The 12,919-nt window shown below is 47.4% G+C and overlaps 1 long non-coding RNA gene across 1 annotated transcript; it reads right to left on the bottom strand.

Annotated features, from left to right (window-relative positions):
• Positions 1-1,014: 1,014 nt before the first annotated feature.
• On the bottom strand, positions 1,015-12,434 carry LOC135058208 (uncharacterized). Its single transcript, XR_010244677.1, has 3 exons — positions 12,286-12,434; positions 5,745-5,820; positions 1,015-1,236 (listed from the first exon to the last, which is right to left on the bottom strand). It is a non-coding gene; the product is annotated as an uncharacterized LOC135058208 (long non-coding RNA).
• Positions 12,435-12,919: the final 485 nt, after the last annotated feature.

Genomic DNA, 12,919 nt, shown 5'->3' with positions numbered 1-12,919 from the left:
TCCAATCTATCCTCAATGCTGCTGCCCGGCTTATCTTCCTCACCAAACGCACTACGTCCACCTCCCCTCTCCTACAAGCCCTTCACTGGCTTCCCTTCCCTTTCAGAATCCAATTCAAACTTCTCACTCTCACTTACAAAGCACTCACCCACTCCTCTCCCATTTACATCTCTGACCTTATCTCCCTTTACTCTCCCACCTGTCCTCTTCGCTCTGCTAATGCACGCCGGCTCTCCTGTCTTCTGATTACTTCCTCCCACTCCTATCTCCAAGATTTTTCACGTGCTGCTCCCTTCCTCTGGAATTCTTTACCTCTCCCCTCAGACTCTCCACCTCTCTACAAAACTTCAAACAGGCTCTTAAGACCCATTTCTTTACCAAACCCAGCCAAATCTCATCCTAACCCTCTGTTCTACGCTCTCTATGTACCCCATCTGTTTCACCCCTGTCTGTCTACCCCTCCCCTTAGATTGTAAGCTCTCACGAGTAGGGCCCTCTTCCCTCATGTGCTTATCCTTTTCTTACTTTAATAATCCTCAACTGCCCAAATCAAGCAGTTTTTTGGCCACCTGGAACTTCTCTGTCATTTACTGGTGTAGTTATGCTTAGTTACCCTGTACTTGTCCTAAATTGTCATCAACTGTAAGTCACTGTTTTCCTGTTTTGATTATGTGCATATGTACTCTGTAATTGGGCGCTGCGGAACCCTTGTGGCACCATATAAATAAAGGATAATAATAATAATAATAATAATAATTTATATAGCGCACACATATTACGCAGCGCTTTACAGAGAATTTTTGCCCATTCACATCAGTCCCTGCCACAGTGGAACTTACAATCTATATTTCCTACCACATGTACATGAAATACACACAAGGGTTGATTGAAATGGTCTAAATGAAGGTAACTTAAAGAATATTATTTATTACTAGATTTTGTCTCTGTTTAGTTTGGAGAAAAAGTAGGTTTTGATGATGTTTTATATCATATTACCTTTTAGTTTATGGACACAATATGATCTAAATCCTAACTTTATGAAGAGCATCCCACTATTTTTATGCTGAAAATGTAGAATATTGCTCTTCTAACATTTTCTTGCTACCCTTTTTTTGTGTGATTTTTAGACACTTTTTTCATCTCTTGACCCTGTCTGTTTCGGCCTTTGGTCTTATTTACTTTGATGTCCAATGTTGTTTTTGATGTCCCGTGATCCATTATTCAGTTTCATGCACCCTGTGAAGAGAAGCGGCATATAAGAATTTGTTTATAGTCCTTTCTGGTCATGGGTAATTGGGAATCTTTCAAAAAATTCTAAATTCATTGTCTGTTGGGGTCAATAATTACTTATCATTCAGGGTCATGTGTACAGTAGTAAAGGAAAGTACTATTGATCTTGTCTATTTTACAATCATTAACCATTTGCTATCTAGACTAATACTATCCACTTGTTTAGTTTTGTACTTGTATTTTATTTTTTTGTAAATACAAATATATTTATCATTGCATTTTAGTAATTTTTTCTAACCACCTCCGCTGTCCCAAACTGTCAATTAATCTGTATCCAAAAATTCTCTCTCCGAGCAACATCAAAGAGGCATCGGGACGCAGGCGCTGTGCAGCTGAGACCCATGCGCAGCACTAAACACAATGGCGTATATATCGGAATAGCTGATATCTCTGAATCAGGCCTTTGGAGAGCGCACGATATAGCAGCCAGATTCTAACAGGGACATTCAACCATGGAGGGGACAAAACACGCATATCATTTTTACCTCTGCAAAATGTAAATATACCAGCGTTTGTTATCTCTAATTCCCATCTGCTCCATAATTTTTCACTGTCGGATTACTGAAAATTACGGCTCTATTTACCATGCTAAAGCAATAATCACAGTAACCGCTAATGTTTCTGAACAATCTTCCTCTGAGCCTTTGTGCCCTTAACTAACAACAACAACTTAACGTTTCCAGGATAGAAAAGTGACCTGGCAAAACTAGCCAGTTTACTATGCACTAGACAGCAGGGAATCATGGGATCCAGTCAGGATCAGTGGCGGATTTTGCCTATGGGCTGCAGGAATACAGCCCCGCTGGGTAAAATCTGCCACTTCAGAACAGAGGGGGTAATTCGGACTGGATCGCTGCAGCGGCAGTAATCGCAGTCTGAATCCCTATGTGGGGTGCGCACCCCGGGAGTCCAGTGAGATGCTAACAGCATCTTTGGGCTGCGATCGCCTCTGCCTGATTGACAGGCAGAAGCGGTTGCGGGGCGGGAGGGGGCGCGTTTGGCGTTAGAGCGCCGTTGGTGGGGCGCGGTCCGGACAACACAGGCGTGTCCGGACCATTGGGGGGGCAGGCCGCGGCGGCTGCGTGACGTCACACGCAGCCACTGCGACCCAGGCCTGCCAGTGAACAAGATCTGTGCTTGCAGGGAGTTACTAGCCAAGTGCAAAAGTATCGCCGCTGTATGATGCTTTTGCAGCTGTGCGAGGGGGTAGGGCCTGACATGCGGGGTGGACTAGCCCTGTGCTGGGCGTCCCCCCGCATGTCACAGTAAATTATCATAGATGTTCTAAATTTAGCACATCTACGATCAGATCTGAATTAGGCCCAGAGTCTGTAAAGGCAGATGCAGTCCGTGAGACTGCACTGGCTTCACTGAGACTGGCAGTGACTTCCTATTGGAAGTCCTATCTGCCAGTCAGAGACACTACAGGTAGTCCCATTGGGACCGGGCGGCAATTAGCAAGGAGTTGGCTACCCGTAGGAAGCCACTCTCTGCCATTCGGGCAGCCTTAGCCAACTTCTACAGACTGCAGCCATTGTAGTCCTTAGAATCCGGGGATTTGCGCATGCGCAGTACCGTCACCACTACTGTGCATGAGACGGTCCCGGCATCTGTAAACAACATTTTACAGATGCCGGGACCCAGCCAGTAGCGGGGACAAGGTACCCGGTGGCAGGGACCAAGCAAGAGGGACCCAGCAGCACGACCAGTGGCAGCCCCCCTCCTCCAACGCTGGAATCCTGACACTGCTCCAAATACCGACGTCGGGATCCCAACATGTTTCGCAATGCCTACACCGGGATCCCGAATGTCGGTGTGCTGGGACTGCAGAGAGATTAGCCGCAGGGGTGGTGAGTTTAGGTTTCATGGGGAGGTTTAGGGTTAGGCTACGAGGGGGGATGGGTGGTTAAGGTTAGGCACCACCAGAGAGTGTTAGGCTTAGGCTGTGGGGGAGGGGGGGGGTTTAGGCACCACCAGGGAGGTTTAGAGTTATGCTGCGAGGGGGAGGGCTAGGGTCAGGCTGCTGGTAAAGAGGGTTAGGGAGGTAAGTAATTAGGATTACCATACTTACCTACTAGGTGTCGGGATCCTGAGCATGGGGAGGCCGCTGTCGGTATTCTGACTGCCGGCATCCCAAGAGGTTTTGCTGGTTCATTCCCAAAATTATTAAAAACATGTAGCAATAAAAAAAAAAAAAAAAAAAAAATATATATATATATATATATATATATATATATATATATACACTGCTCAAAAAAATAAAGGGAACACTAAAATAACGCATCCTAGATCTGAATGAATGAAATATTCTTATTAAATACTTTGTTCTTTACATAGTTGAATGTGCTGACAATAAAATCACACAAAAAATATCAATGGAAATCAAATTTATTAACCCATGGAGGTCTGGATTTGGAGTCACCCTCAAAATTAAAGTGGAAAAACACACTACAGGCTGATCCAACTTTGATGTAATGTCCTTAAAAGAAATCAAAATGAGGCTCAGTAGTGTGTGTGGCCTCCAAGTGCCTGTATGATCTGCCTACAACCCACACAAGTGGCTCAGGTAGTGCAGCTCATCCAGGATGGCACATCAATGCGAGCTGTGGCAAGAAGGTTTGCTGTGTCTGTCAGCGTAGTGTCCAGAGCATGGAGGCGCTACCAGGAGACAGGCCAGTACATCAGGAGATGTGGAGGAGGCCGTAGGAGGGCAACAACCCAGCAGCAGGACCGCTACCTCCGCCTTTGTGCAAGGAGGAACAGGAGGAGCACTGCCAGAGCCCTGCAAAATTACCTCCAGCAAGCCACAAATGTGCATGTGTCTACTCAAACGATGAGAAACAAACTCCATGAGGGTGGTATGAGGGCCCGACGCCCACAGGTAGGGGTTGTGCTTACAGCCCAACACCGTGCAGGACGTTGGGCATTTGCCAGAGAACACCAAGATTGGCAAATTCGCCACTGGTGCCCTGTGCTCTTCACAGATGAAAGCAGGTTCTCACTGAGCACATGTGACAGACGTGACAGAGTCTGGAGACGCCAAGGAGAACGTTCTGCTGCCTGCAACATCCTCCAGCATGACCGTTTTGGCAGTGGGTCAGTAATGGTGTGGGGTGGCATTCTTTGTGGGGCCGCACAGCCCTCCATGTGCTCGCCAGAGGTAGCCTGACTGCCATTAGGTACCGAGATGAGATCCTCAGACCCCTTGTGAGACCATATGCTGGTGCGGTTGGTTCCTTCTAATGCAAGACAATGCTAGACCTCATGTGGCTGGAATGTATCAGCAGTTCCTGCAAGACGAAGGCATTGATGCTATGGACTGGCCCGCCCGTTCCCCAAACCTGAATCCAATTGAGCACATCTGGAACATCATGTCTCGCTCCATCCACCAATGTCACGTTGCACCACAGACTGTCCAGGAGTTGGCGGATGCTTTAGTCCAGGTCTGGGAGGAGATCCCTCATGAGACCATCCGCCACCTCATCAGGAGCATGCCCAGGCGTTGTAGGGAGGTCATACAGCCACGAGGAGGCCACAGACACTACTGAGCCTCATTTTGACTTGTTTTAAGGACATTACATCAAAGTTGGATCAGCCTGTCGTGTGTTTTTCCACTTTAATTTTGAGGGTGACTCCAAATCCAGACCTCCATGGGTTAATAAATTTGATTTCCATTGATAATTTTTGTGTGATTTTGTTGTCAGCACATTCAACTATGTAAAGAACAAAGTATTTAGTAAGAATATTTCATTCATTCAGATCTAGGATGTGTTATTTTAGTGTTCCCTTTATTTTTTTGAGCAGTGTATATATATATATATATATATATATATATATATATATTGACTGGGCAGCCCCCCCACAAACCTAAAAGTGCATTGATGATCCCCATTGCTAAGTACTAATAGATTTTTAAGATCTTGATCTCAGAAGTAGAACCCTCATGGCCACATCTGTAGTGAAATAATTTTGCTGAAATCTCCCCAATGACGAATACTCTCTTTCAACTCTTTCTGCAGTTAATTCACAGTAACGCAACCACATACAGTGTTATTACATACTGCATCCACACTTGGCACAAGGCCCAAAACGGCCAAATTAGGCTTGGCTTAAATTAAATGTTTTGAAGCCAGTCATATTTGAAACGAGACCACGTAATTATACTCTATTTCCCATTTCCATTCATTTCCTATGTAAGTTACTTGCCTGCTTCCGAAAGTAATTCAGCTGCGGGCATGCTGTTTTATGTAATATATTTTAAGCCCTTAGGATTAAAAAAAAATGTACACACACAATATAACACCTAAATCTTGAAGTGGCATTTAATTTTATATGTTGTCACTTCTTAAATTATCCAAACTTTTTTTTTGCTCCCCCCCCCACCTGTCCCCCCCCCCTTTCTCCCCGTTAATCAACAGAACAGCAAATACTCAACAGATGATGAATCAACTTACCTAGGGACGGACGACGTATCCAACATCAAACTTAGCTCATTTCAAAGATTTGTTTCCCTTTTGCAATTTGCGGATTCTAAATCAATGACAAATTTGCATTTAGAGTCCTTGTGTATGGATACATGAATACAATGAGCCCATGTGTACGAACATATGTTTGCACTGATGATAGCTTTATATTCTGATAAGTTGTGATGCATATTAATGAAATCTCTATGCATGTTAATTTAACAAGCATAAGTCATTTTTCTAATAAAAATGTTAATTACTTGCATGTTTATTTGCAATTTGCTATATACAGCAGTCATCATTAACAACACATTTTTCTTTTGTTTGTAGTTCCTTCATAAGAGTCCACTGGTAATTGATCATTCAGTCCGTCCATTGATAATGATTTAAAGGTATTTGAATTTAAATGGGCCAGGCAACAGTGATGAATAGCAGCTATGGTGCAATAGCAGCAAAGAACCCAGGCGATACACTAACCGTGCAGCAATACAGTAAAACTATTTCAGCTTTTAGCTCAGATAAAAAGAAAAACACCAAGGCACACTGTAAGCTAAGCTGTGATGGGAATAGGCCATTTCCGATCGCCATGAAGGGCAAATGTAAAAGGTATCAAGGGGCCTGAGTAAGAGGCGGAGGCAGTTGAGAGAACGCGCGTTGGGAGCGATAATCGGTAAACTGTGCAGCAAAGAAGAACATCTTACTGCACACGTGTGAGACAGAGTGCAATGGGGTATGCATTTGCACCAACAACACAATTACTGGGCATGACTTTTGCCATTAATGGGCAGTTCAGGTTGGATACCGAGAGGTGAGCTAAAGTCTTTGCAGAGAGAGGAGGTGTCAAGGGCAACTTATAGGAGGGTCATGGGCGGGCTACGTAGCAACGCAGCCACAGTGGCACTATCTTATCAAAGTTACAAGGGAGGCTGTGTGCCACGCAGCTCGAGGAGTAGATATTGCGACCAATGGTGCATCGATGGCGGAAACATCGGATCCACCAGAGCATTGCTCAGATATGCAAAGTGGGTGTCACAGGGTTTGTGAACTAGACCACATTATAGTGCACAAGGGGAATGCTTATACTTGTATTTGCATATATTCGCACTTGAGAACCTGGGAGAAATTGCAGCCACACGTGATCTGATAGTATTATTATTATTATTATTATTACTACCAGTTATTTATATAGCGCACACATATTCCACAGCGCTTTACAGAGAATATTTGGACATTCACTTCAGTCCCTGCCCCAGTGGAGCTTACAATCTATTTTCCCTACAACACATATGTACACACACACACACAGACACATTCATGCTAGGGTTAATTTTGTTGGGAGCCAATTAACCTATCAGTATATTTTTGGATTGTGGGAGAAAACCAGAGTACCCGGAGGAAACCCATGCAAACACGGGGGCAATATACAAACTCCACACAGTTAGGGTCATGGTGTGAATCGAACCAATGATCTCAGTGCTGTGAGGCAGTAATGCTAACCATTACATCATCCGTGCTGCCCTTTGAATCAAGACCAAGGTTTGCATGGGACATCAGGTTTGGAGGAGGAGCCAAGAGGCATGAGGCAAAAACAAGAAGAGGAAAAAGTGGGTGTGGCTATGCAAAACAGTGGTTGGATTGGATTAATAATAAAACTGTTTGCAAGGTATTGGTATTGTTATACTTCTAAATCTCCTTTACACTCTACGGTCTATGGTTAAAATTGAAAGTCCTAAGATAGTCCTCACAAGTCACAACTATGCTTTTTAATAGCAAAAGTGTCTATTGTTTTGCACTTGGTATATAAAATATAAGTTATGACTATAGTTCTATTTATACAATAACAACACATTTCACAGTGCTGAACAAACCAGAATATAAGCAGTCTATTAATTTATTGTGCTTGACATTAACTATAAAGTTTAAGCTAGCTTATCAACTAAAATAAAGACACGGACACAACTGCGTTGGATTAAATGGTCATTGAATTTATTAATTGGAATGACCTCACTCGTAGTGGGTGGCCAGGAAGACGCTACCACTAACCAGCTCTAGTCACGATCTTAGAAAATGGTGGTGACTAAACGCCCCAACTGTCATGGGTGCGACTGAAATGCCCCATCTATATATAGCAGCATAACCTGTGTTGCGAAGGTCTCACCACCCCTTCCTATAGCAGAGTGAGGACGCTCCCCGAGGAAGCGCCCCTTGCCCCCCCACAAGGGCAGGACACACTCGCTGTCCTTCAAAAGGGGTAAGTGCCCCACAACACCACTTATGCTACAAGTGACCGCTGACCAGTAGCGCCTTCCCGCCACTGCCAGTTTCAGATAAACGCAGCCCGCCAACCCAATACGAATGAAATCCAACCAGAACCAACTAACCAAACAAGAACAAAAGACCCGTCAAAACAACTCCCATCCCTAACTACAAAGATAACAAACTAATCCAGACAAGAAAACAGAGCCCTCAGAAAAACTCCAATCCCAAGATGGGAGAGATGTACACCATCCTTCCTAAAATAAAAGGGACTTTGGAGCACCAATAGCGGATGTCTAACTGCCATACCGCCAGCAGCCAACACAAACTTCGACACAGCAAAGTTAATCTTCTTCCTAGCCCTGACAAGCACTGTGACGTTCCGGGATCCCCTCCAGACAAACCGAGGAATAATGTCAGACCAAACCAAGCGTACACCAGGCCAAAGCAAGCTAAGTTCGCCCAAATCCGCCTGAATCCGAAGGATAAGATCTATACTCTTAAGGTGACCCACATCGTTACCACCCAGGTGCAGCAGCAACCATTGGGGACGCCCCCAACGCTGCTCCTGCTGAAACAACAGATCCAAAAGTCCAGACCACCTGAGACCTCTCACACCTAACCATCGCACTCTGCGACCATCTAACAACTCAGACGACCTATCAGCAAGGGGATGACGCTCGGCCCAAAACACGTAAGAATCGCCAACTACCCAAATCTGTTCTGTGGAATCAGTGGACACTGTAAAAGAAAAAAGTAACCTAGCTGTCAGGCAGTGCCCATAAAACGGGGAAGTAGAAAAGTTAGACCAAACCGAACAGTTAGTAACAAAAAACCCAATTGAAGGGGAAAACTTAAAAAAACTCCCGTGGACCTGAAGTGTCAGCCAATTGTAATTAGGCCCCCTCGGAGGAAACATTTAAAAAATCCCTTCACACCTCCAATTGTGGAATGCTAACCATTCCAAAATTGGCAGGTAAACAACGTTTTTGGGTTAGCGCAAGTAGCGCAACATTAAACCTTATCCAATCTAATATAAGACTTAAACGCGGCAGACTTCCATCGACCCATTTCCTGAATGGCTGACGGTGGAAGGCCGCGTGCCGCAACGCAAGTTGCCGCACCGATGCGGAAGGAATGCGTCCCATATTCAGCGCTATTAAGCCCCAGGGCGGCCAAACAGCGCTTCAACACAGCGGCAAACTGAAACCGAGTAAGAGGCAATGCATCCCCGTGCAGCAGTACTTGAGCACCACAAGTAGGCCGTAAAGGCAAATAAATTTGCGCAAGCAGTACAGGGCACAAGTCGTCATCCTCCTGAGCCTTCAAAGTCACCCAGCGTCCTCGACCCAGCTGGTCGGTTTTGGAAACGGGGTAACCTACACATAACGACACCGTCCTTGAGCACCAGGTCCCTGAAAAGCATACCTGTATCAGTGGACCGTTCATTAGCGGCCAACCCGAAAAGCCCCAAAAAATGAGAAGGAAAAGGCTGCACAGAAAAGGGACGCCTCAAATGCGGAATCAGTCACCGCCGGCAGAATCGCCGTAAGTTCGTGCAACAACTGCGTGTCAATAGGTCTGCGCGTATCTGGCTGGGATGGACTTAACCTTGCCCAACCCCTGAGGGCCTTGGATAAAGTAAACAACCTGGTGGGGTCCGTCCCCTGCTGCAACCAAACATGGAACGAAATTCCCGCCAAAGCCGCGGACATGGATGCCTTGGACTTACCACTCTGGTAACACTCCCATACAAAGGCCAACAAAACATCCTCCTCTGACTTACCCCCGGCCCCACACCTAAGCTGGTGCGCCTGCCACTCACGCCAAGCCGCAGCATATGCCCGACGGGTCAAAGGAGCCAAGGAATTCAGCGCCAAGCCGGCTACGCCAGTTCCATAATCTGCCAAACAGAAGTTGGACATGTCAAGCCTAGGGCCTCCGCCCCGGGGGGCCAACATGCGAAACCTGGCAAAGTCAAAACGCGACAGCGCATCAGTGATGCTGTTCTCGACCCCAGGCACGTGCTTCGCCGTGAAATTGATGTTAAAACGTAGACATTGTAACACCAAAAATCTCTACAGCCGCAAAGCCTGTGGCGGGGATGCACGTTGATTGTTTACCGCCTGCACCACCCCCAAATTGTCGCACCAAAAGACGATCGTCCGGTTCGCCAACGAGGAGGCCCACAACTCCACCGCCACAATTATCGGAAACAGCTCCAATAAAAGTAGGTTAGCAGTAAAACCACGAGATACCCAAGACTGGGGCCAGGCCGAAACACGCCACTCGCCTTGGAAAAAAGCAGCAAAACCCGTAGAAACTGCAGCATCTGTGAACAGCTCCAGGGAAGAATTAGCGACGGGCCGGAGGGGTCCCAACAATTCTGAATTAAAGGTAACCAAAAAGGTGGACCAAGTTCTAAGGTCGTCCTTAATCTCACGAGACAGACAGGTGTGATGCGGCCCAGTCACTCCAGCCGTGGCCCTCTCGAGCTTACGGCAAAAAACCCTCTCCATGGGAATGACCCGGCAAGCAAAATTAAAGGAGCCTAAAAGAGACTGCACCTGACGAAGTCTAACTCTACGCTTACTCAAGCAGTCCTCGATCTGTCGCGACAACAACCCGCGCTAGTGTCAACCTCGATACCCAGATATGGAAGGCAACACGTGGGTCCTTCCATCTTATCGTGGGCAACAGGCACTCCCAGAACCCTGAACAAGGCGACCGCCGAAAAAAGGAGCTCCTGGCAAATGCTGCTGTCTCCTGGGCCTACAAAAAGAAAGTCATCGAGATAGTGGGCGATCCCAATGTGCCCAGTTCCCGCAGAAATGCACCAATGCAGGAACGAGCTGAATTTCTCTAAATAGGCGCAAGAGACAGAGCAACCCATCGGCAAACATTTGTCCACATAGAAAAAACCGCCTAACCGAAAACCCATGAACCTGAAAGAGTTGGGGTGAAGGGGAAGAAGAAAAGCGGACTCAACATCTAACTTGGCCAACAGTGCTGCGGGCCCAAAACCCCGAATCAACTCAAGTGCCTCATCAAACAACTGATACCTGACCGTGCAAAACTCCTCAGGAATGGCGTCATTAATGGAGCCCCCATGTGGGTAGGACAAATGCTGGATCAAGCGGAATTTGCTTGGTGCCTTCTTGGGAACTACCCCCGAGGGCGATACGCATAACCTGGGCAGAGGCTCACATGTGAAAGGGCCGCACATGCGACCTAACTTCACCTCCGCCTCCACCTTCTGCCTGACCACATGGGGAAACTCCCTTGCCGACTTCAAATTCCTGCGAGACACGACCTGAACTGATTCCGAAATGGGCAACCGAAAACCGCAACTAAACCCGGCTAACAAGAACTCGGCATCCGCCTTCTTGGGGTAATGGTGCAACCATTTAGCCAACTCCGGTCCAACTATAGGTGAGGGTGCCCTATTTCGCACTGCCGGCAGCACCCTGGTCAGCCTGCTTAACCCCGCCTCCGGACTTACAATCCTTGGCAGGGTGATTGGCTCCACAGATGCAGCAGGAGTGATGAAAACGACAGGCCACACCCCTAGTGCATTTAGAGTCGTTAAACGCGAAACACTTGCCCTTCGCTGCTGTCCCGGGGACATTCTTAGCCCCCGAAAACTTCCTTTTGGTCTGCCCCTCAACCGTACTACCCCCTTGGTTGGAAACCTCCATCCAAACCTCGTCATCCTTAAAACCCAAAGGTAACGTCGGATTGCCATCCTGATTTTTAAGGAATTTTTCATCATAATCCCTCCAGACGGAACCTTTGTACTTTAAGAACATCTCGTTAATCAAAAACATGTATTTCACCACATTCAGATGTTCGTCGGGGCGAGTTTTCAGGTAAACAGCAGAAAAGACTAAGAAACCTCTCAACCAGTGATGAAAACTCCAGAAAGCATTTTCACCGACACCCCCCGCCTTCTTAGCCTTTTCTAAGTCCTTCCTCGTGTCGTCCGTGAGGGTGAACAGGTCGACAAATTTCCCTTTAACTATTTTCTCCTTCATCCTCTTCCGTAACCCCCGAGTAACAGCAGTGTTGGCGCAGCGCACCATGTCCGAAAACAACGGCAGCTCGTCAGGTGCCGCCGCCTTTTTCGGCACCTTATCCTTGCCCACCACCTTGGCGACCTCGCGCGCAACTAATTTCGCAAGCTTGCGCGGGCGTTTGGGCGAATCAGACCCCTCGCTGCTACCAGAGGATTCAGATGATGACACAACAGATGAATCAGCCACAACATCATGCTCACCAGAACCTGAAGGGCCAGGGGGGTCGGCCATCTCAGCCACCTGCGAGAGACCAGGAAACGAAGTACTGGCATCTGCCGGAGATGGGTCCGCGTCTCCGCGCCTCCCGGATCCGTCCTGCACCGGAGCAACCTGAGGGGCCGAAGAGCTGTCTGCACTGACCTCGGGAACAGAAACAAGCGGTATTAAGTTACCAGGAACATCAGCCAAACCAACCAATGGACCGGGGAGAGGGCGTGGCGCTTCCCCGCCTGGGGCCCCCAAAGGTAACGGTGTACCTGATACGGACGGTACCGCCTGAGCTGGCGGCGCATGGGATAGGGGAAGGTATGGAGGCACGATACCTGCCTGGCTAACGCTGGGAAAGTGACCATTCCGGGGACCCAAAACAGCCCTGCCAAGGATACCCGTAGGGCCCCGGCTGCGCCGGGGAAAAAGGTGGTTGACAGTACGGAAACTGATGGAGGGGTGGCGCCGGAAGGGAAGTGGACTGGAACCCTCCCCCGAAAGAAGAAACATTAGGGGGGTGGCCGAGAGCTTGCCCCATCCCAGAGGACCAGACTGACTGGACCACCTGTGGGGTGGAAACTAGTGGGGGAAAATTTTGAGAAACCGCTGGGGCAAACGGAAATTGCA

Source organism: Pseudophryne corroboree, chromosome 3 (genome assembly GCF_028390025.1).
Source record: "Pseudophryne corroboree isolate aPseCor3 chromosome 3, aPseCor3.hap2, whole genome shotgun sequence".
In the NCBI taxonomy this organism is placed as follows: Eukaryota; Metazoa; Chordata; class Amphibia; order Anura; family Myobatrachidae; genus Pseudophryne; species Pseudophryne corroboree.
This window is presented reverse-complemented; position numbering and strand designations above follow the sequence as displayed.